Source organism: Patagioenas fasciata, chromosome 4 (assembly GCF_037038585.1).
Source record: "Patagioenas fasciata isolate bPatFas1 chromosome 4, bPatFas1.hap1, whole genome shotgun sequence".
Lineage (NCBI taxonomy): Eukaryota > Metazoa > Chordata > Aves > Columbiformes > Columbidae > Patagioenas > Patagioenas fasciata.
Genome location: NC_092523.1, coordinates 81502851 through 81528580, shown reverse-complemented (window position 1 = coordinate 81528580; position 25730 = coordinate 81502851). Strand labels below are relative to the sequence as shown.

The 25730-nt window shown below is 52.6% G+C and overlaps 1 long non-coding RNA gene across 1 annotated transcript; it reads left to right on the top strand.

Moving 5' to 3' along the window:
* The first annotated feature begins 14554 nt into the window (after positions 1–14554).
* LOC139827881 (uncharacterized) lies at positions 14555–17745 on the top strand. The gene is made up of 3 exons (XR_011739005.1): positions 14555–14833; positions 16369–16422; positions 16974–17745. It is a non-coding gene; the product is annotated as an uncharacterized lncRNA (long non-coding RNA).
* The last annotated feature ends 7985 nt before the right edge of the window (positions 17746–25730 follow it).

Below are 25730 nucleotides of genomic sequence, written 5' to 3'. Positions count from 1 at the left end.
AGACGGCGGCGCTGGCGCACACACACACGCAGAGACGGCGGCGCTGGCGCACACACACACGCAGAGACGGCGGCGCTGGCGCACACACACACGCAGAGACGGCGGCGCTGGCGCACACACACACGCAGAGACGGCGGCGCTGGCGCACACACACACGCAGAGACGGCGGCGGCACGACCTAAGAACTTCTTCCCAGCATCTTGAAGTGCCAGTCCCTGGGACTGGAGGGGTAGAGAGCAGAGCTGCTGATGCAGCCCAGATTGACACCATAAATCACAACTGACCACAAACATCCAAAATGCAAGAACCATCCATGCTTTTGGCTGATGATACAATAATCCAGCACCCGATTGGCACTACGCCAATTAACACCGGCATTCCGGATCCCGGGATGGCACCTGAGAGGCCCGTTGGGCCCCCAGAGCGCAGCGAGACCCCGGTATCGTCTGACAGACGCGAGGCAGGCTTCCGGAGCTACACGACAACGCAGACGCAGGCTGGAGCTGCCCTGCCCGGCACGTGCTGGCGTCGCACTGTAAAGTTCCCTGGGCCCTTTACCCACCCAAAGGGGACTTTTCCTGGACGGCCCTTTCCCTTATCAGAACTTTACCCCCATCCCTGCGATTCCCGGCCCCTTCCCGGCCCCCGTGCCTCCACTTATCTTTCACAGGGCTGAGGGATCGAATCCACCTTCGACAGAGCAAACGCCACGTGCGCTAACGGAGATGTTCCTGCATTGCCGGATTCCTCTTCAACATCTACGGTAACACAGGAAAACACACGCTCGCTAAGCCGTGCCAGCATACGGTATCGCGGGGTAAACGCCGACTCCTCCCGGAACACCCACCTCCTCCTAAGTTCCTCGGCGTTCCGTTCGGCGCGTCGTGTCACGGGTGCGGTCACAAACCCTCATGGCTCGTTACGCCTAAGACAGCGAGAAACAAAAGAACTGTAGGGCTTGGAGCGAGTCCCCAGCCCCACGCTCCTCCTCGCCCCTACCCCGGCTCACCAGAAACGCTCCTCCGAGTCCAAAGGGCCCAAAAGGAGCCTGCAAAACAAGAAGGAAACGCTGAACCGAGTCACCGGGCGACACCGGGCTCCTCGACACCCGCCACCGCCTCACCTTCTCGGCTGTTGGCCGGCGTGCGGCTTCGCCCCTCCGAGCCGATCCGCGGTACCTGCGAAAACAAAGGCACCTGCTCGGACGCTGCCCGAAAACAGCCTGCCCGCAGACAATTCCATCTCCCGCTCCTTTACCTTGGCCGCTCGCCCACCTGGCCGCCCTTGCTTTTAACTGCAACGCTGTTGACCACAGAGGTTCAGCAACCGCCTGTAAAACACAACCAAAGGACGCTCACACCTGCACCGGCAACACGGGACCCGAAAAGAGCTGCTGCTTTGGCCAAACGCTCGTTCCTCACCTTGCCCGAGGAGCTGCGGTGCCGATACCCAGCTTTCCTCTTCGCTTCGCACCTGTAAAACAGACAAACAACCAAACTTAGAGAGAGGCAGAGGGCATATCTTCCCTCTGACACCACGCAGCGACCCACCTGCTTACGGCGCTCTGCTCGGCTCTTCCCTCGCTCTTTCGTGCCATGTTGTCCCTCTGCATCTGAAATCAAGATATTGAACAAGTCACCCAGATGCTCATCAATACCTTGACCATTGCACAGGTCTGCTTTCTATTCAGGAATCCCACCTGACACTCTAATTGAGTCCCTAAAACACTGGGGAACGGACTGTCAGCTCCCCCGCCCACAGCTACTGCATCCCAGATGACCGCACAACCTTTGCCTACACAATTTAACACGTCAACAGATTAACCCTGGACTCCTAGAGCTCACTCCACCCGCCCCTGACTCCACACCGCCGGGCAGAGCAGCTCCGACCCGAATGCGCACGTGCGCAGACAAACGCGCCACGGAACGCTATGGACGACACGACCGCAACGGCACCGAAAACGCTCTGCAACGACAGCAACGCCAAAACCAGAGACGGCATCAATCCAAATGCCCTGCTGGGAGGCAGTGATGAGGCAAGGAGCCTCTTCTGCAACCCCAGGAAAAAGGAGCTGAACATCACAGCCCCTTATGAGACGGCCGCCCTGGCGCACTCGCACGCAGAGACGGCCGCCCTGGCGCACTCGCACGCAGAGACGGCCGCCCTGGCGCACTCGCACGCAGAGACGGCCGCCCTGGCGCACTCGCACGCAGAGACGGCCGCCCTGGCGCACTCGCACGCAGAGACGGCCGCCCTGGCGCACTCGCACGCAGAGACGGCCGCCCTGGCGCACTCGCACGCAGAGACGGCCGCCCTGGCGCACTCGCACGCAGAGACGGCCGCCCTGGCGCACTCGCACGCAGAGACGGCCGCCCTGGCGCACTCGCACGCAGAGACGGCCGCCCTGGCGCACTCGCACGCAGAGACGGCCGCCCTGGCGCACTCGCACGCAGAGACGGCCGCCCTGGCGCACTCGCACGCAGAGACGGCCGCCCTGGCGCACTCGCACGCAGAGACGGCCGCCCTGGCGCACTCGCACGCAGAGACGGCCGCCCTGGCGCACTCGCACGCAGAGACGGCCGCCCTGGCGCACTCGCACGCAGAGACGGCCGCCCTGGCGCACTCGCACGCAGAGACGGCCGCCCTGGCGCACTCGCACGCAGAGACGGCCGCCCTGGCGCACTCGCACGCAGAGACGGCCGCCCTGGCGCACTCGCACGCAGAGACGGCCGCCCTGGCGCACTCGCACGCAGAGACGGCCGCCCTGGCGCACTCGCACGCAGAGACGGCCGCCCTGGCGCACTCGCACGCAGAGACGGCCGCCCTGGCGCACTCGCACGCAGAGACGGCCGCCCTGGCGCACTCGCACGCAGAGACGGCCGCCCTGGCGCACTCGCACGCAGAGACGGCCGCCCTGGCGCACTCGCACGCAGAGACTGTTTCTGGATCACCCTCTCCCCAAACAGAACTTTACCCCCCCTGCCTGTAGTTCCCAGCCCCCGAGCCTCCACTTATCTTTCAGAGAGCCGAGAGACTGCATCCATCTTCAACAGAGGAAAACACGACATGCGCCGATAGGGATCTTCCAGCATTGCCGGGTTCCTCCTCAACATCTACAATAACACAAGAAAACACACACTCACTAAGCAGAGCCAGCACACAATATAAAGGCACGAGGCACATCTACGCTCTGACTCCGTGCAACCACTCACCTGCTTACGGCGCTCTGCTCGGCTCTTTTCTCACTCGTCCTGTCAAATTGCCCCTCTGTATCTGAAAGTAAGTTGTTCAACAAGTCACCCAGGAGCTCATCTACAGCTGGACCATTGCACAAGTCTGCTTCCTATTCAGGAAGCCCACTAGAAGCTCTAATTGAGTCTCAAAAACTCAGGGGAAGGGACTGTCACCTCCCCTGACAACAACTACTGCATCCCAGATAACTAGACAAACTTGGCCTAAACGATTTCATCTGTCAGCAGATGAACCCTGAACTCCTAGAGCTCACTCCGCCCACTCACCCCTGATTCCACACCTCCGGGCAGAGCAGCTCCGAGCCAAATGGGGACATGCACAGACAAACACGCCACAGAACTCCGTGGACAACACAAGCGCAACGTCAACAAAAACACTCCAAAACGACAACAATGCCAAAACTAGAAACGGCATCAAAGTGACCTGCAGGGAGGCAGTAACGAGGCAAGGAGCCTCTTCTACAAACCCAAAACAAAAAAGAGGAGCCAAACGTCACGGCCCCTTACGAGACGGCAGCACTGGCACGATTGCACAGGGACGGCGGCACGACCTAAGATCTTCTTCCCAGCATCTTGAAGTGCCAGTCCCTGAGACTGGAGGGGTAGAGAACAGAGCTGCTGATGCAGCCCAGAATGACACCATAAATCACAACTGACCGGAAACATCTAAAAGGCAAAAACCATCCACGCTTTCCGCTGATGATACAAGAATCCAGCGCCCAATTGGCACTCTGCCAATTAGCACTGGCATTCCAGATCTCAAGATGGCACCAGACATGTCTGCTGGGGTCCTGGAGCACAATGACACCCCACGATCTTCGACAGGCGCAAGTCAGACTTCCCGAACTACACGACAGACGCAGGCTGGAGCTGCCCTGCCGGGCACACCCTGGCATCAAACTGTAAAGGTCCCTGGACCCTTTACCACCCAAATGGGACGAAGCCTCCACAGCCCTTTCCCTTATCACGACTTCATCCCCCTCCCTGTGATTCCCAGTCCCTTCCCAGCCCTCGTGGTTCCACTTATGTTTCTCAGGGCCAAATGACGGAATCCATGTTCGACGGAGAAAACGCCACGTACGCTAATGGAGATCTGCCGGCATCGCCACGTTCCTCTTCAACATCTACAGTAACGTGAGAAAACGCACGCTCCCTAAGCCACCGCAGCACAAAGTATTGTGGTGTAAATACCGACCCCTTCCGCAACACCCACCTCCACGTAAGGTCCGGTATGTTCCGCTCCACGTGTAGTGCCACGGGTGCAGTCACAAACCCTCATCGCTCGTTGGACCTAACACAGCGAGAAACAGAAGAACTGTAACGCTTTGGACTAGTCCCCAGCCCCATGCTCTTTCAAGCCCCCACCGTGGCTCACCAAAAATACTCCTCCAAGTCCAAAGAGCCCAAAAGGAGCCTGCAAAACAAGGAAGAAACGCTGAACCGAGTCACCACGCGACACTGGGCTCCTCAACACCAACCGCCACCTGACCTGGGCGGGTGGTCAGCGTGCGGCTTCGCTCCTCCGAGCTCATCTGCGGCACCTGCGAAAACAAAGGCACCTGCTTGGAAGCTGCCCAAAAACAGCCTGCCCGTAGACGATCCCATCTCCTGCTCCTTTACCTAGGCCGCTAGCCCTCCTGGTCGCCCTTGCTTTTGACTGCCACGCTGTTGACCGCAAAGAAGTTCACCTAGCGCCGGTAAAGCGCAACCAAAAGACGCTCATGCCTGCACCGGCGACACGGGACCCGAAACCAGCTGATGTTTGCGCCGGCGCTCCTTGCTCGCCTTGCCCGAGGAGCTGCGGTGCTGATACCCAGCTTTCCCTCTTTACTTCACACCTATAAAATAGACAAACAACCAAAGTTACATACACGCACAGGGCACGTCGTCCCTATGACGCCACGCACGGACCTACCTGCTTACGGCGCTCTGCTCGCCTCTTCTGTCTCCCTTTCGTGTCAAGTTGTCCCTCTGCATCTGAAATCAAGTTATTCAACTAGTCACTGAGGACTTCATCTACACTTTGAGCATTCGAAAGGTCCGCTTTCTATTCAGGAATCCCACAACAAGTTCTAATTGAATCCCTAAAACACTGGGAAAGGGACTGTCCCGTCCCCTGCCCATGACTACGCCATCCCAGATCACAGCACAACCTTTGCGTACACAATTTAACAGGTCCAGAGATAAACCGCGGACTCCTAGAGCTCAGTGCACCCACCCCAGACTCCACACGTGCGGGCAGAGCAGCTCCAGGCCAAATGGGGACGTGCGCAGACAAACACGCCACAAAACACGATGGACAACACAACTGCAACGTGACCAAAAACGTCCCAAAACGACAGCAATGCCAAAACCAGAGACGGTATCAAAGTCACCTGCAGGAAAGCAGTGACGAAGCAAGGAGCCTCTTCTGCAACCCCAGGGAAAAAAAAAAGGGCCAAACATCACAGCCCCTTACGAGACGGCGGCACTGGCGCGTTCGCACATAGACGGCGGCACTGGCGCATTCGCACATAGACGGCGGCACTGGCGCATTCGCACATAGACGGCGGCACTGGCGCATTCGCACATAGACGGCGGCACTGGCGCATTCGCACATAGACGGCGGCACTGGCGCATTCGCACATAGACGGCGGCACTGGCGCATTCGCACATAGACGGCGGCACTGGCGCATTCGCACATAGACGGCGGCACTGGCGCATTCGCACATAGACGGCGGCACTGGCGCATTCGCACATAGACGGCGGCACGACCTAAGAACTTCTTCCCAGCATCTTGAAGTGCCAGTCCCTTAGACTGGACAGGTAGAGAGCAGAGCTGCTGATGCAGCCCAGAATGACACCTTAAATCACAACTGACCGGAAACACCTAAAATGCAAGAACCATCCACGCTTTCCGCTGATGATACAAGAATCCAGAACCCGACTGGCACTCTGCCAACTAGCACTGGCATTCCAGATCTCAGGATGGCAACAGACATGGCTGCTGGGCCCCTGGAGCACAATGACACCCCTCAATCTTCTGACAGGCGCAAGGCAAACTTCCCGAACTACACGACAGACGCAGGCTGGAGCTGCCCTGCCCGGCACACCCTGGCATCAAACTGTAAAGGTCCCTGGACCCTTTACCACCACAACCCTTTCCCTTATCACAACTTGATCCCCCTCCCTGTGATTCCGGGCCCGTTCCCACCCTCGTGCCTCCACTTATCTTTCTCGGGGACAAAGGATGGAATCCTTCTTCGAGGGAGAAGACGCCACGTGCGCTACTGGAGATCTGCCGGCATTGCCGCATTCCTCTTCAACATCTACAGTAACATGAGAAAACGGAGGCTCGCTAAGCGAACGCAGCGCAAAGTATTGTGCGGTAAAGGTCGACCCCTTCCGCAACACCCACCTCCACATAGGTTCCGGAGCGTTTAACTCCGCATGCAGTACCACGGGTGCAGTCACAAAGCCTCATCGCTCGTTGCACCTAACACAGCGAGAAACAGAAGAACTGTAACTCTTTGGACTAGTCCCCAGCCCCACGCTCTTTCAAGCCCCCACCGTGGCTCACCAAAAATGCTCCTCCAAGTCCAAAGGGCCAAAAAGAAGCCTGCAAAACAAAAAAATGCTGAACCGAGTCACCACGCGACACTGGGCTCCGCAACACCAACGGCCACCTGATCTTGGCTGCTGGCTGGTCTGCACCTTCGCCCATCGGAGCTTGTCGGCGGCACCTGCGAAAACAAAGGCAGCTGCTTGGACGCTGGCCAAAAACAGCCTGCCTGTAGACCATCCCATCTGCCGCTCTTTACCTAAGCCGCTCGCCCGCCTGGGCGCCCTTTCTTTGGACTGCCACGCTGTTGACCACAAAGAGGTTCAGCTAGCGCCCGTAAAACGCAAAGGACGCTCGTACCTGCACGGGCAACGCCGGACCCGAAGCCAGCCGATGTTTCGGCCGGCGCTCCTTGCTCGCCTTGCCCGAGGAGCTGCGGTGCGGATACCCAGCTTTCCCTCTTTACTTCACACCTATAAAATCGACAAACGACCAAAGTTACATACACACGCAGGGCAAATCGTCCCGCCGGCACCACGCACCGACCCACCGGCTTACGACGCTCTGCTCGCCTCTTCTATCGCCCTTTCGTGCCAATTTGTCCCTCTGCATCTGAAATCAAGTTATTCAACTAGTGACCCAGGAGCTCATCGACAGCTTGACCATTCCACAGGTCTGCTTTCTATTCAGGAATCCCACAACAAGTTCTAATTGAATCTCTAAAACACTGGGAAAGGGACTGTACCCCCCATGCCCACATCTACATCATCCCAGATGACTGCACAACCTTTGCCTACACAATTTAATAGGTCCAGAGATAAACCATGGACTCCTAGAGCTCAATGCCCCCACCCCAGACTCCACACGTGCGGGCAGAGCAGCTCCAGGCCAAATGGGGACGTGCGCAGACAAACACGCCACAAAACACGATGGACAACACAAGTGCAACGTGACCAAAAATGCCCCAAAACAACAGCAATGCCAAAACCACAGATGGCATCAAAGTCACCTGTAGGAAGGCAGTAACGAGGCAAGGAGCCTCTTCAGCAACCCCAGGGAAAAAAAAAGGAGCCAAACATCATGGCCTCTTACGAGACGGCGGCACTGGCGCGTTCGCACAGAGACGGCGGCACTGGCGCGTTCGCACAGAGACGGCGGCACTGGCGCGTTCGCACAGAGACGGCGGCACGACCTAAGAACTTCTTCCCAGCATCTTGAAGTGCCAGTCCCTGAGACTGGACGGGTAGAGAGCAGAGCTGCTGATACAGCCCAGAATGACACCATAAATCACAACTGACCAGAAACACCCAAAATGCAAGAACCATCCACGCTTTCTGCGGCTGATACAAGAATCCAGCACCCGATTCGCACTCTGCCAATTAGCACTGGCATTCCAGATCTCAAGATGGCACCAGAGATGCCTGTTGGACCTCTGGAGCACAATGAGACCCCACAATCTTCTAAGAGGCGGAAGGCAGGTTTCCCAAACTACATGACAATACAGACAGACACTGGAGCTGCCCTGCCCGGCACACCCTGGCATAGCACTGTAAAGGTCCCTGGACCCTGTACCACCCAAAGCGGACTGAGCCTCCACAGCCCTTTCCCTTATCACGACTTGACCCCCGCCCTGTCATTCCCGATCCTGTCCCAGCCCTCGTGCCTCCACTTATCTTTCTCGGGACCAAAGGACGGAATCCATCTTCGACACAGAAAACGCCACATGTGCTAATGGACATCTGGGAGCGTTGCCCAGTTCCTCTTCAACATCTACAATAACACGAGAAAACACACGCTCGCTAAGCCACCGCAGCACTAAGTATTGTACGGTAAAAGTCGACCCCTTCCGCGACACCCACCTCCACAGAAGTTCCGGGGCGATCCGCTTGGCGTCTATTGCCACGGTTGTAGTCGCAAACCCTCGTGTCCCGTTGCACCTAATACAGCGATAAACAGAAAACTGTAACGCTTTGCACTAGTCCCCAGCCCCACGCTCTTTCAAGCCCCCACCGTGGCTCACGGCAAACGCTCCTCGAAGTCCAAAGGGCCCAAAAAGACGCTGCAAAACAAGAAACAAACTCTGAACCGAGTCACCACACCATACTGGGCTCCTCAACACCAACCGCCACCTGACCTTAGCTGCTGGCCGGCCTGCGCCTTCGTCCCTCCGAGCTCCACTGAGCCACCTCCAAAAGCAAAGGCACTTGCTTGGATGCTGCCCAAAACCACTCTGCCCGTAGACGATACCATCTCACTCTCCTTTACCTAGGCCGCTTGCCCGCCTGGTCGCCCTTGCTTTGGACTACCATGCTGTAGACGACAAAGAGGTGGATCTACCGCCTGTAAAACACAAAGGACGGTCATACCTGCACCGGCAGCACGAGACCTGAAACCGGCGTTTGCTTCGACCTGGCGCTCGTTGCTCGCCTTGCCCGAGGACCTGTGGTGCGGATACCCAGCGTTCCTCTTTACTTCGCACCTATTAAACAGATAAAGGATCAAACTTTAATAGAGACACACGTCACATCTTTGTACCACTACTCCTGAAGCTCTTACCTCAAACAGACACCTCCGCTTGTCCAAAGACTTCTGCTCACATAGATTAAACGGCTCAAAAGCTGCCGACTGCTGAAAGAGTGGCAGAGAACCTGCACTGAAACCGCCCTGGACCTGAATGAGCTCCCTGCCTGGTGACTGAAGCTCAAATACCCTGAGCCCCGCCCACCCCCTTCCCACGACCCCCAAGGAAAGGGGAGGGGTCGATAGCCCACGCTCCACCCACCACCCTTATCAAATTAGCTGGAATCTCACTGGAAATGACAGCACCTGCATGTTATTACTGCTATTGCACCTGCAATAGGACTGAGGATGGATTTCAAGTTTTATTTTCTAGGGAGCAGAGAGAAAATGAAATACAATAACTAACACTTCATTTTAATTACGATCAGGAATTCTGCAAAATTGCAAAGCACCTGGAATTAAATCAACAAACGAAACATAATGACAAACATACTTTGTACCACAGCTGCTACAGAACCTTCTCTACTCCTGAAGCTCTTACCTCAAACGAACACACCTGCTTCTCCAAAGACTTCTGCTCACGTAGATAAAACGGCTCAAAAGCTGCCAACTGATGAAAGACTGGCAGAGAACCTGCACCAAAGAGTCCCTGGACCTGAATGAGCTCCCTGCCTGGGGACTGGAGCTCAAATACCCTGAGCCCCGCCCACACCCTTCCCAGGATCCCTGGGAAAAAAGGGGAGGGGTCGATCGCCCCGGGCTCTGCCCACCACCCTTATCAAATCAGCTGAAATCTGACTGGAAATGACAGCACCTGCACGTTATTACTGCTATTGCACCTGCGATGGGACTGAGTATGGATTTCAAGTTACATTTTCCAGGGAGCAGACAGAAAATGAAATACAATACCTAACACTTCATTTTAATTACGATCAGGAATTCTGCAAATTTGCAAAGCACCTAGAATTAAATCAACAAATGAAACAATGACAAACATACTTTGTACCACAGATGCTACTGAACCTTTTCTACTCCTGAAGCTCTTACCTCAAACAAACACCCCCGCTTCTCCAAAGACTTCTGCTCACGTAGATTAAACGGCTCAAAAGCTGTCGACTGCTGAAGGAGTGGCAGAGAACCTGCACTGAAGAGTCCCTGGACCTGAATAAGCTCCCTGCCTGGGGACTGGAGCTCAAATACCCTGAACCCCGCCCACCCCCTTCCCATGATCCCTGGGAAAAGGGGAGGGGTCGATCGCCCCGGGCTCCGCCCACCACCCTTATCAAATTAGCTGAAATCTGACTGGAAATGACAGCACCTGCACGTGATTACTGCTATTGCACCTGCGATGGGACTGAGTATGGATTTCAAGTTACATTTTCCAGGGAGCAGAGAGAAAATGAAATACAATAACTAACACTTCATTTTAATTACGATCAGGAATTCTGCAAATTTACAAAGCACCTAGAATTAAATCAACAAATGAAACATAGTGACAAACATACTTTGTACCACAGCTGCTACCGAACCTTTACTTCTCCTGAAGCTCTTACCTCAAACAAACACCCCCGCTTCTCCAAACACTTCTGCTCACGTAGATAAAACGGCTCAAAAGCTGCCGACGGCTGAAGGAGTGGCAGAGAACCCGCACTGAAGAGTCCCTGGACCTGAATGAGCTCCCTGCCTGGGGACTGGAGCTCAAATACCCTGAGCCCCACCCACGCCCTTCCCACAATCCCTGGGGAAAGGGGAGGGGTCGATCACCCCGGGTGCCGCCCACCACCCTTATCGAATTAGCTGGAATCTGACTGGAAATGACAGCACCTGCACGTTGTTACTGCTATTGCACCTGCGATGCGACTGAGTACGTATGTTAACTTAGATTTTCTAGGAATTAGATTGAAATTGAGATACAATATTTATATTACTAACAAAATTGTGAATTCAAATTTCCTACAAAAAGGGGCAGAGCTCAGTATCAAATATCAGAGGTCAGCGGCCAAGGGTCCGAGGTCAACGCTCTTATGTCAAGGATCAAAAGTGGAGGGTCGTGGCTCAAAGGTGAGACTTTGAGGGTCACAGGGTCAGACTCAAAATACGGGGGACAAAGGTCTACTGTCGGAGATCCGAGGTCAAAGGTGAATGGTCGAGGTCAAATGTCGAGGGTCAGACAGTAAAGGTCAGAACTCAAAGATCAGAGTGAAGGGTCAAATGACAGAGAACAAGGGTGGGGTCAGAAGTGGAAGATAAATATGTCAAAGGTCATGAAGTCAAATGGCAAGGGTCACGGGTCATAACTGGGAGGTCTAAGGTCAAGGGTCGGGACGCAGAGGTCAAATATTGGGATAAAAGCTCAAATGGGGGTCAAGATGCTGTGGTCGGTGTCAAAGGCCAATGATCAAAGGTCAACTGTCAGAGGTGATGCGGTGGAGGGTCAGGGTCGAGGGGTCAAGTGTGAGGGCTCAAAGGTCACAGGTCGACTGTCAGGCATCAAAAGGCGGTGGTAGAAATTCAGAGGTCATGGGTCACATATCGGAATGCAAAGGTCGGAAGTCCAGGGTGAGTGTGAAAGAACACAGGTCAAAGGTCGGGACCAAAACACAAATGTCGAGACGAATATCGGAGGTCCTGGGTCGGGTGAAGGGTCAAATGTCAAGAATCAAAGGTTAAAGATCAGCGATCAGAGGTCAAGGATCGGATGTCAGAGGCAAGGCTCACAAGTTCTCTACAGGCCTCTGTCAGACTGGGTCAGGCCCTGTCAAACCCATTGAGTCTCTGTCAGTCACCATTGAGCTCCCTCAGGCTGTGCTAGCCCTTGTCAGGCTCTGTTCCTGTTTGTCACTCTTTGTCTGGCCTTATCGATCTTTGTTATGCTCTATGGGGCTCTGTCGGACCCTGTCAACGTCTGTTGCTCTTTATTGAGCTTTCTCAGGTTCTGTCAGATTTTTGTCGATCTTACTCGTGGTTTGCTGAGCTTTACGAGCTCTATCGGACTTCGTTGGGCTCTCTCACGCTTTATTGGGCTGTCTCTGTTTCGGTTGAACTCTGTTGGTTTCTGTCGGGGGCGGGGGGCGTGGTTTCTGAGCGAAGTTCGCGGACTCTGAACTGGGGGCTCCGTCTGCGTTCCCCCTGGGTCCGAGAGCGTCCCCGCTCGCCCGCGATCCCGGGAACTGATACGACCCTCGGAGGGTGGAGGAGAACCCGCTTTCTCCCGTTTAGGAGTACGCAAAAAGGGGGACGGGTGGTGGTTTGACGCCAGCCTAGGAGCGTGGGGGCTCCTTACGGGCGTCCTGGAGTCTCCTGGGTACTGGGAAAGGAGCCGGGGAACCCCCGAACTGTTTGGAGGGGTCTTCGGGTGATGCTCCCGCTCAGATCGAGACTCCTTTGTGATTCCCGAAGAGTGGTCCCCTCCCTGTCCTTCTGGCCGCACACTGTATCCCCCGCTGTATCATTGGCTCCCAAGGACAGGAGGCCCCATGGCATCCTTATGGTCTCCCCCAGCCCCTATACACTCTGTTCATACCCCTCCTGAACCCCGCTTTCGACACCAGGGATGGGGCTGTGTCCCCGGACGACGCCCGGGCCTGTCCCCCAGAGAGCTGTGACGGTGGGAAAATCCATCGCTTTAATGGAAGGGGGGGGGGGGGGTGTGAGGGGGAAAAATCATGGACTCCACACAATCCAATATGAATTCGGGCAAAGCCATTTATTACAGAAACAAGCCTCCTTGTATATGCGGTTATTTCTCGATCACACGTCCACGCTCCGAGCGTGCGGTAGCCGATGGGACGCTGTTTGTGTTCGCGAGCTGTCGGCGCGCCCGAGTCTCGCTGCTCGTGGGTCTGTTGATTTACGTGGTGTTTTCGGCTTTCCGAGATGGCCGTCAAGTTCCTTTGTGCCTTGCTAGTTCGGTAACGAATCTCCGTCTCATAGAAACCCGTCGGCACGATAACTTCAAGAAAGTCCCTCGACTCTCCCTCGATTCCCCCTTTTTATTTTTGAACCGGCCTAGCCTTGTTTACGACACGCTAATTCGTCTTTCAAATACGCTGCAGCGTACAACGTAGGATTACCGACATAAGTAAGGCTTAACTGCATCATATGTAATTGTAATGAATAAGATCAAACAAATATCCAGCAATTTCCAAGCTTTGAAACCATTTGTCAAAGCCTAATTCTACTATAACAATCTCATTAACATGCTGATGTAATTTTGTCGAAACTGCTATGAATAGATTGCGAACAATCAGACGAGTTTATATGACACATTCTCTCAAATTCTTCACTACCGTGGCCTAGCGTGCAAAGTAAAAGATCTACGGGGAATCGGGCGGCGTGAAAAACGCGGCGTCCGCGGAAGAAGGAGTAACGGTGAAAACTATTGTGCGCCTGGCTGCGCGAACGGGAAGATGTTTGGAAACGGACGCGGTGGGGCGTCTTTTACTGTTCGCTCAGCGGAAGGGGTGTGTTTGATCGACGAATGGATTTTTTTCTCCCGATACGTGGGAGGAAATAGGGACTGAACTGTGGGAAGCGGTCACGATGTGGAACCGGGAGGCTCACGACCTCACGGGGCCCTGGCGGGAGGTCGGGTGACTGATGCGGGAAGTCTCGGAGGAGCCGGAGCTGTGCGCCGTCGCCTCGGAGCCGTCCGCCGTGAACTGCCCCCCCTCAGAGAACTCCGAAAAATTGATACCGCTGGTATGTCCCGTATCAGATTTGGAGTTCTGGAGCGCATAGCAAATCGTGCGCTCTGAACCGTTTAAGCCGTTCCCTGCCTCCGACAACGAATGGCATTGACCTGCGAGTTTCGACGAGCCGGGACGACTTAATCCGTCTGACGTGGCTTTGCCGGAGCGCCCGATGGAGCGCCGGGGTGGAGCGCCGCGGAATCGCCCTTACTTCCGAGAGGAGACTCGTGTGTGTTGGGAAGTGGCAGGACTCGACAGAGTTGTTAATGGAGAGTCCGTTTTAGCGTAGCATGACTAGGCCTCTAAGGCCTTAGCATAGCTACTTAGCTAAAGTGTGTACGTGACAGATGCGGCAAGGACATAGTGTCCTTGACTGAGATAAAAGAATGTACGGTATGAGGAACAGTTTCAACAAAGCCAGGAACTAGGGGAGGGGTCAACATTTAGAGAAAGAACAAATAGAGTACAAGTATATAGAATATTCTAGTAGTTAATTACGGGATTGTTTAAATATCGCGGTAGCTGCACGATAAAGTTGAAGTCTACTTATCACTCCCATGGAGTCGGCTGTATTCTTCCGCTGATCCGCCGGGCCTCAAGAAACTACCCTGTTTCTCCCCTGCATTTGGCGCCCGAACAGGGACCCGACGGACAGCCAGGGCAGAGATGCTGGGAGCAGCTACCGGCGGGCAAGAGCGACGGATGTGTTGAGTGTCCTAAGTCAACTCAGGAGCCTGACAGCGAGGAACTTAAGCAAGGCGTCCTCCGCTTGTCGTCTCTGCAGGGCTACAGGCACGCTTAAGAGCTGCAGGATATCGCCACGTAGGCAGGTAATAAATTACTTTTATTATGGATTCGGAAGTAGCCCTGGACTTATTACAGCGCTTTTTGGAAAAGCAGGGAGTAGAGCCTACTTGCCTAAAGCATCGAGCTGGCCTAGTAGCAACAGGCAGGCTCAAAGGGTTTTTTAAGGACCCCGATTTGCTGTTTGATGTAGAAGAATGGAGACGTACGGACGTTCCGCGGATAAATTTTGTTGAAGAAGGCCCCGGGAAAGGTGAGCGGCTGGGAGCAGGAGGAGGGAAGAGTGAAGTTATGGGGCAGAATATATCCTCAGAGGAAGAAGCTATAGTTAAGATCCTCCTGCATATTCTCTCTATGAGAGGACTTAAATATGAAGAAAGTAACATACGTAGACTGTTGGTTTGTTGTAGAACTAACGGCTACCCGACAGAAGCTGAGAAAGCTTTTAAAATTGAACTTTGGGACGATATAGGGCAGAAATTATGGGATAAGGTTAGCGACGGAGATAAAGAAGCTAAATCATTAGCGACTACATGGAAGCTTATAATTTCCACCTTAAAAGAATTTAAGGCTGAGCGGGCTGCGGTTACTGGAATTTTTGCAGCTCTACAGCCTGATAAGAACTCTAAAAATAACTGTGAAGCTTATCCAGTTCGTGTTTTCGATACCCTTCCTGCTCCATGCCCTGTTGTGCCTTCGGCACCCCCGATGATACAACAGTCTGGGGCGGAGGGAGGAAAATTACCGAGTGGATGGCCTCCTGTACCATCACACGACCCTGGAGAGACCAAGAAGTCCAAAGAACTGGAGTCAGATAATTTGTCAAAAGGACTGGTGAAAGTTGAGAATACTAAAGTCGTAAATAAGTGTAATATCAATTCTTTTACTGATTCGTGTCCGCCTTTACCGCCTTCTACCCTTCTAACTCCTACAAGAGAACAGAAGGAGTCGCCGGATAAAAACTAGGCAAAAGAACTGTGTGAAAGATCAGATCAGCTATTAGCGAGTGAATCCAACAGTCAGCAATATCAAGCTATGAGAGAGGTGCCTGAAACCAACAAAGCAGCCAAATCATTTGCAACTATTAATCAGGGTCCCAATGAGAATTACATGCAATTTATTGACCACCTTCAAGAGACCATCAATAAGCAGGTTGAAAACTTAGAAGTTAAGGAAGCACTGGTGTTGAAATTAGCAGGAGAGAATGCTAATGTTTGCTATCAGCATGTTATTTGCGAGTTTTACAGTACATATTATGTGTTCCTGTGTACCGTCTCTCTGAAAATCAAGCAGCTTGTCAAGAATGTGAGTTAATTGTTTCACTAGTTGTTTTTAAGTGCGCCATAAAACCTTCTGCCTGCTCTTCCCACTCAGGCTGCAAGCAGCCCTTTGCTCCCCCCCCCCGCTTCCCCCCCCCCCCCCCAAGGTTTTTACTTGCAAGATGGGGTCAGGAATGATTTTTTTCAGTTGTGTTCCTAAAAAATCGGTATTGGGAGGTGTTTTAAAACATAGGAAAGCACTCCGACAAGAAATCATTAAATCTTTTCAGACAGTTTTACAGGCGGGGCGATTTGAACTTCAACAAGCTGATAGAGACTTAACTGATAACACACAGGTCAGAAAACTTGTTAAAGTCTGCAAGATGCTTTCCTTATTAACCTGTTTTCTTTGTGGGTATCTGTTTAATCATGTTGCAATTTTGATAGGTCTTTGTTATATGATACGATAAGTTCACAGTCTGTTAAATCATGAGATTCTGTTGACTCAAAATGTGCATTTTGTGAAACTAGTGGGTGATCTGAATTGGGTCCGGACCATTTGTGGGATCACTAATGACAGGGATATCAAATTCTCCTACTGGTCAGGCCTTGGTAGAAAGGATGAATCGAACTCTCAAGCATCAGCTTGACAAACAAAAAGGGGGAACTGACTGTACTACTCCACATGACAGACTAAGCAAAGCATTATATGTCTTGAACTTTTTACGCCTTCCGCAACGGTTCGACATGCCACCTATGATTCGTCATGGAACAAGCTTAAAAGGACACTTGACAGACCTTAGAGAAAATCAATGTCAGGTCAAAATGCGCAATGGAGTTACTGGTGAATGAGAGGGTCCTTTCCAATTAATAACTTGGGGAAAGGGTTATGCTTGTGTCATTACAGACCAAGGATCAAAATGGATTCCTGCGAAATGGACTCGGCCATATATCGCCTCTGCGTCATCCTCTGCACCTGCGGACTCCTCATAGCTAGCCCTCCAATCTTGAAGAACGATAATGTATGGGTAACGTGAGCAAATAGAACGGGTAACATGGACTTTTGCCTTAGTCTTGCCTCAGCGATGGACCCGTTTCGAACATGCTTCATTGCTGTACCCATAGATAGCGATGAGTTAACCAGCAAATTAGCAGGATGGTTTAATGAGACTGCCTATAGCAACTGTATACAAAATTGTACTGGTCAACTTAGGAATAGTAGTTGTAGTCTGCCTTTTGTTAATGCTTCTTGCAAACTAGAATGTATGTTACTCGCTTTAAATAGTAGTGTAAGCTCGCCGCAAGAATTAGACCTATTAGTATCTCTGAGTCCAGCCACAGAAATTGTAAATGTCACCGCTATTTATAAGGCCTTTAATTGTAGGACTTGTTTTTCTAATAGCGATTGTAGTTCTTATATTCTGCTTATTTTCTTGTTTGCAGCGTATTTGTATGCAATTTATTGAAAAAAGCCTCTCTAGTAAAGCATTGATAATATTAAAAGAAAAAGGGGGAGATGTTGGGAAGTGGCAGGACTCGACAGAGTTATTAATGGAGAGTCCGTTTTAGCGTAGCATGACTAGGCCTCTAAGGCCTTAGCATAGCTACTTAGCTAAAGTGTGTACGTGACAGATGCGGCAAGGACATAGTGTCCTTGACTGAGATAAAAGAATGTACGGTATGAGGAACAGTTTCAACAAAGCCAGGAACTAGGAGAGGGGTCAACATTTAGAGAAAGAACAAATAGAGTACAAGTATATAGAATATTCAAGTAGTTAATTACGGGATTGTTTAAATATCGCGGTAGCTGCGCAATAAAGTGGAAGTCTACTTATCACGCCCATGGAGTCGGCTGTATTCTTCCGCTGATCCGCCAGGCCTCAAGAAACTACCCTGTTTCTCCCCTGGACGTGTGCGTGGACTGAATGACTTACTGAGACGGCGAGAGAGACATATGCGAGAAGTTCTAAAAGCTAAGAAACCGTTGATGGCGACAACGGCAAAACTTTGCATTTAATAGCGTATGAAAACGTATCATATGCGATTAAGGACGGGTGAGACGCAAGTAACAGGGAATGTAAAAACGTGGAAAATGAGAATGGCAGGAGGCGGAACTGGACCTCTCTCCTGAGGAGCTCTGAATTAAAGAAGAGGGATTACAAAAATGGGCTATACAATGTACAAAGGATGGGATGTGGTCTCTGCTTCTGTAAAAGAAGCAGATGAATATTTGAGAACGGTAGACAAAAAAAGGCTAGACACTGGATGGGCGGATGGGTTTACAAATACACGTCGACTTACTGATCCGCGGAGAAACGTCATGGAAATGTATATCGGTGATAGTAACGATAATTTGGGTGCTGCCCCTGTGCGTTATGGCTGAGATACTCCTCGATATCGCTCTTATAAGGCAGTGCAATGCTGGCAACGGGTAATCGTAGATGCGACCGTTGAAGGGTCTATGTTAGCTGATGGTATTATAGCGATGCCGCTGCACATAGATAACAGAGGACAAAGGCGGTTGTCGCCCTTTGATTGGAAAAACGTTGATAAATTGCAAATTGCAGAAATGCAATAGGGTAAGGACAATAAATATATGATGCAGCAAATGCATTAATTTTTGTACGAGGCAAGTACGGACTCCAACAAATCTTAAATGCATTGATGAAGTTATTCGGTCCCCCAATGGGGTATTTGTTGTTCTTGGGCAAGTGGCAGGGGAAGGTGGAACTGGCAGGATTAGAAAATGTTAATTTACCAGCGGGTCATCCCTTACGATTACCTACCGTTGAGCAACTGCTAGGTCGAGGAAGATACGCGGATGGTGCTGCTCCGGCAGAGCTTCGTCTGAGGATTTTGCGGCGGGGGCTGGCTCTGGCAGCAGTGCAAGAAACGCCAAATATATGTAACCCTGTGCTACTGTATTCTACAATAAAGCAGGGTCCTGAGGAACCATACATGAAGTTTGTGGACCATTAAAAAGAAGCTATACATGCTTCTCCTAAACTGACTCCAGAGGCAAAACCTGCTGTATGGAAATATCCGGCCGCGATGAATGCGAACGCCCGATTCCGACGGAAATTAGCCGGCTAGGGAAAAAGTGCTTCTGCAACGCAGACCGTGGGAGCTTGGACACGAGTAACGATGGTGCGACGGGAGGTAGAAAAACGAAAAATACATGCCCGAGCCCACACTGAGGCCTCGGCGGCAGCGCTTTAGCCTGCGATGAAAACCAAAGACGTTGTTCTGCGGCCTAGCGTGTTTTACTTACGGACAGACGAGACATCTGAAAAGAAACTGCCCACAGTACACTTAACGGCATTACAAAAATGGCATAATTGCCAAATTAATTGTGTAGCACATTCTCTTTATATTGTGGCAGTTGTACAAATAATATGTAGAGCGCATCTGCAGCAAGTTTCCAATGCCTTATTGTTTGAAGCGTTATTAGATTTGTGAAACGTGTGAGATTATAGGACAGCACCAGTAATTATAATGCATATAAAAAGCCACTCTAACCTACCAGGTGCTCTAGTTGACGGAAACATTATACACAAATTTGTAGCGATGACAAATGTATCTCCTTATGAACGAGCCAGACACGCTCACGAATACTTCCATCGATCCTCGGCGTCGCTCCGAACGTGCTTCACGCTGACCGAGGAACGAGCTGGATCCGTTACGACAGCTTGTCCTGATTGAGCCGACGTAATGTCGTTGCGACAAAAGGCGGTAAATCCTCGGGGCTTGCGACCGGATCAGTTATATCAAACTAATATGACTGGATTTGCACCATTTGGCCAACAAAAGTACATTCGTGTGTACATACACACCTGTTCAGGACTGCTGCATCAGTCCTCAGCAAACGCAAAAGTAGTAGAGCATCATTTATTACAATCTCTTGCTCTCAAGAGTGTTCCTACACAGATCAAAACAGATAAGAGTCCCGCCTACCGTTCTGACACACTTGCAACCTTCCTCATCTTGTGCAAGGTACAACACCTGGTCAAATTCCCTTATAATTCTACTAGCCAAGCAATTATGGAACGTGCACACCGCACCCTGAAAAATGTTTTGTCTGTTTTGATAAAACAAGAGGGAATTGATATGAGTCCAGAAGAAGCTTTTATGAACGCATTGTATGTACTGAACTGGCTTAATCCTAAAAGTAACACTGAAATGGAACCTGTTGTTATGCACCATTTAAAAAATGTCAAAGATTTTTCTGAAAATGTACCTAAGGTTAGTGTGTTTAAACTGACAACACAAAGATAGGAAGGTCCTATGTCATTAATAACCTGGGTAAGGGGATATCCTTGTGTTTCTAAAAGTAACCATAAAAATGGATCCCAGTAAGGTAGGACAGACATTGGTGACCTAACGAAGAAAAATCCAATTGCAACAATGACAACCCTTAACCTTACAAGTGTTATTACTTTTAGCAAAGGATGTAGCCAATGTTGACAATAACACTTAATAAAACAGAGCTGCAATGAATTTTTCAATATTAGCGATGGTCACAGTTATGAAGAGTTTAATTGTAACTGCAGTAGGAAATTTTATTTAATATAATATTAACAATACGCCACAAAAACAGTGTAAAATACAGGGTAAGAACATTAAGATTTATACAGTTACAATTACCAAGAACAGACCTGTTTTGAAGGCTCTTTTTAAGCATGAAGAACATCCAACTCCAAATACCCAAAATCTTCTATTACTTTGATGTTCTACAAATCTTAAAATATAAAAATATAAAAGACAGGGAGATGTACCGGCGGAGTCCCCCCCTCCCAGATGGATGGAGCTGTCACCAGCCAGACTGACAGATGAAGCCAGAGACAAAAAAATACAAACGAGCCCCATGAGGTGGTAACAATGAACGAGCAAGCGCCGGGCACGCGCGTGCAGAGCGCGTGGACAGTACACGCAGCATATCACGTTATTGCACGGCACATGTTACAAACGATCACATTGTTGCTAGGCACTTGGACAGGGCAGCTTTGGTAGAAAGCCAGCCCCGGCCGACAACAACGTGAACTCTGCGAACGTCGCATCGGTGCGTCGGGTTCCGTCGCCCGCATGGTAAAGCAACGATTCGGTCCAACAGCGATAGCTGAGTCTGGGGTCTTCGTGATTCTCAGCGGATCCTTTCCACGGACCTCAGACAGGTCTTCACTTTGTGCAGTTGGAGATACTGTTTTCAGTCATATTAACAATGTGGTCGCCTAAAAAGAAAAAAGAAATTGTTAACATGCTCAGTGAAAAAACAGCACGCTACAGAAAACATTAGTCACCAATGCTCTTGGCTGTGAACGGTAAAACACCAGTGAAGAGACTGCCCGCCCTCCTACCCATGGCAACTCCATTCCAGATGATGGCAACAACCTCTGCATACACAATTTAGTATATATGAACAAATTAACCACGGATGCCTAGAGCTCAGTCCGCCCACCCCTGACTCTGCAGCTCCGGGCAGAGCAGCTCCGAGCCAAACACGCACACGTGCAGACCAAAGTTCCACAGCACGTTACAGACAACGTCACTACAACAGCACCAAAAATGCTCAACAACAAGAACAACTCCAAGACCAGACCCCACATCGATCAGAAGAACCGGCACAGAGGCAGCAGTGAGGCGAGCAGCCTCTACTGCAACCCCGGAATAAAAAGGAGCCCAACGTCACGGCCCCTTATGAATGGCACTGGCGCAAACACGCAGGGACAGCGCAAGCACAAGAAGCTGCTGCAAGACTGAAAAACTTCAAGATGCTGGGAAGAAGTGCCAGTCCCTGAGACTGGATGGGTAGAGAGCAGAGCTGCCGATGCAGCCCAGAACTACGCCATAAACACAACTGACCAGCGACATCCACGGCACAAGAACCGTCCACGCTTTCGGCTGCTGATACAAGAAAACCAGCACCCAATTGGCGCTGCGCCAATCGGCACCGGCATTCCAGATCCCGGGATGGCACCCGAGATGCCTGTCGTGCCCCTCGAGCACGACGAGACCCCAGCATCGTCTGACAGGCGCAAGGCAGGCTTCCCGAACTACACGACAACAGACACAGGCTGGAGCTGCCCTGCCCGGCACACCCTGCCATCGCTCTGCAAAGTCCCCAGGGTCTTTTCACCGCCCAAAGGGGACTGTTCCTGGATGGCTCTTTCCCCTATGGGAACTTGAACACCCTCCCTGCGATTCCCAGCCCCTTCCCAGCCCTCGTGTCTCCACTTAGCTTTCAGACGGCCCAGGGACCGAATCCATCTTCGACAGAGCATAACACCACGTGCGCTAACGGGCATCTCCCCGCATCGCCGGCTTCCTCTTCAACATCTACAGTAACACGAGAAAACACACGCTCACCGAGCCGTGCCAGCACACAGTATGGCGGGGTGAACGCCGACCCCTTCCGCGGCACCCACCTCCTGCTAAGTTCCACGGCGTTCCGCTCAGCGTGTGGTGCCTCGGGCGCAGTCAGAAACCCGCATCGCTCGTGACGCCTAAGACAGCGAGAAACAAAAGAACCGTAGCGCTTGGAACGAGTCCCCTGCCCCACGCTCCTCCTCGCCCCTACCCCGGCTCACCGCAAACGCTCCTCCAAGTGCAAAGGGCCAAAAAGGAGCCTGCAAAACAAGAAGGAAACGCTGAACCGAGTCACCACGCGACACTGGGCTCCTCAACTCCCACCGCCGCCTCACCTTCTCGGCTGCTGCTGGTCGGCGTGCGGCTTCGCTCCTCCGAGCTCGTCTGCGGCACCTGCAAAAACAAAGGCACCCGCTCGGACGCTGCCCGGAAGCACAGCCTGCCCGCGGACGGGCCCGCCTCCCCCTCCCTTACCTGGGCCGCTCGCCCGCCTGCCCGCCCTTGCTTTGGACTGCCACGCTGTTGACCACAAAGAGGGTCAGCTACCGCCCGTAAAACACAACCTGACTAGGCTTGGGTTACACAAACGGACTTGCACTTCTTTGACTCGTTTTAAGCAGAGCCTCTCCTTGGGGAAAAAAAATGCCCACTCTGAGCTCCCGAACACTAGGGAGCCGTGGGGAAACCAGTGAAAGCCAAGACCGACAGCAGCAACGTCAAGTGGAATTTCGCTCCAATTCTGATGGTGCACTTAAAAGCCTCTCTCTGTCCTACCAATGACTGGTCCCTTGTAGGAAGGACAAACTTTCTTACCTGAACAGCCTAAATTGAAGACGCCCGCCCCTCCGGCAACCTGATTGGCTGCCTACGCACATCAACTGCCACTCTCCCGGTCTAGCAGCGCTCCGCCCCTCCAGCCCTCCCGAGCGATCCGATTGGCCCGCTCTGCATCCTCACTCGCCTTCTCGCCGCCCTGCCGGGACCACCCCACCCTTTGCCCGCGCGGCTTCCAACAGCCGCGTTTAAAAGGAAGCAACAAACCGCGCTCCTTTGCTTGACGCTGAAAAGCGGGGCGGATGCTTACCCACGGCAGAAAAAACCCTTCTATCTTGCATTGCCCTTCGGCATTACAATTGCACAGGTATGAACTCGGCCGGGCTGAGAGGTGAAGCCAGAGACAAAAGAAACCAAAGGAGCCCCATGAGGTGGTAACAATGAACGAGCAAGCGCCGGGCACGCGCGTGCAGAGCGCGTGGACAGTACACGCAGCATATCACGTTATTGCACGGCACATGTTACAAACGATCACATTGTTGCTAGGCACTTGGACAGGGCAGCTTTGGTAGAAAGCCAGCCCCGGCCGACAACAACGTGAACTCTGCGAACGTCGCATCGGTGCGTCGGGTTCCGTCGCTCGCATGGTAAAGCAACGATTCGGTCCAACAGCGATAGCTGAGTCTGGGGTCTTCGTGATTCTCAGCGGATCCTTTCCACGGACCTCAGACAGGTCTTCACTTTGTGCAGTTGGAGATACTGTTTTCAGTCATATTAACAATGTGGTCGCCTAAAAAGAAAAAAGAAATTGTTAACATGCTCAGTGAAAAAACAGCACGCTACAGAAAACATTAGTCACCAATGCTCTTGGCTGTGAACGGTAAAACACCAGTGAAGAGACTGCCCGCCCTCCTACCCATGGCAACTCCATTCCAGATGATGGCAACAACCTCTGCATACACAATTTAGTATATATGAACAAATTAACCACGGATGCCTAGAGCTCAGTCCGCCCACCCCTGACTCTGCAGCTCCGGGCAGAGCAGCTCCGAGCCAAACACGCACACGTGCAGACCAAAGTTCCACAGCACGTTACAGACAACGTCACTACAACAGCACCAAAAATGCTCAACAACAAGAACAACTCCAAGACCAGACCCCACATCGATCAGAAGAACCGGCACAGAGGCAGCAGTGAGGCGAGCAGCCTCTACTGCAACCCCGGAATAAAAAGGAGCCCAACGTCAGGGCCCCTTATGAATGGCACTGGCGCAAACACGCAGGGACAGCGCAAGCACAAGAAGCTGCTGCAAGACTCAAAAACTTCAAGATGCTGGGAAGAAGTGCCAGTCCCTGAGACTGGATGGGTAGAGAGCAGAGCTGCCGATGCAGCCCAGAACTACGCCATAAACACAACTGACCAGCGACATCCACGGCACAAGAACCGTCCACGCTTTCGGCTGCTGATACAAGAAAACCAGCACCCAATTGGCGCTGCGCCAATCGGCACCGGCATTCCAGATCCCGGGATGGCACCCGAGATGCCTGTCGTGCCCCTCGAGCACGACGAGACCCCAGCATCGTCTGACAGGCGCAAGGCAGGCTTCCCGAACTACACGACAACAGACACAGGCTGGAGCTGCCCTGCCCGGCACACCCTGCCATCGCTCTGCAAAGTCCCCAGGGTCTTTTCACCGCCCAAAGGGGACTGTTCCTGGATGGCTCTTTCCCCTATGGGAACTTGAACACCCTCCCTGCGATTCCCAGCCCCTTCCCAGCCCTCGTGTCTCCACTTAGCTTTCAGACGGCCCAGAGACCGAATCCATCTTCGACAGAGCATAACACCACGTGCGCTAACGGGCATCTCCCCGCATCGCCGGCTTCCTCTTCAACATCTACAGTAACACGAGAAAACACACGCTCACCGAGCCGTGCCAGCACACAGTATGGCGGGGTGAACGCCGACCCCTTCCGCGGCACCCACCTCCTGCTAAGTTCCACGGCGTTCCGCTCAGCGTGTGGTGCCTCGGGCGCAGTCAGAAACCCGCATCGCTCGTGACGCCTAAGACAGCGAGAAACAAAAGAACCGTAGCGCTTGGAACGAGTCCCCTGCCCCACGCTCCTCCTCGCCCCTACCCCGGCTCACCGCAAACGCTCCTCCAAGTGCAAAGGGCCAAAAAGGAGCCTGCAAAACAAGAAGGAAACGCTGAACCGAGTCACCACGCGACACTGGGCTCCTCAACTCCCACCGCCGCCTCACCTTCTCGGCTGCTGCTGGTCGGCGTGCGGCTTCGCTCCTCCGAGCTCGTCTGCGGCACCTGCAAAAACAAAGGCACCCGCTCGGACGCTGCCCGGAAGCACAGCCTGCCCGCGGACGGGCCCGCCTCCCCCTCCCTTACCTGGGCCGCTCGCCCGCCTGCCCGCCCTTGCTTTGGACTGCCACGCTGTTGACCACAAAGAGGGTCAGCTACCGCCCGTAAAACACAACCTGACTAGGCTTGGGTTACACAAACGGACTTGCACTTCT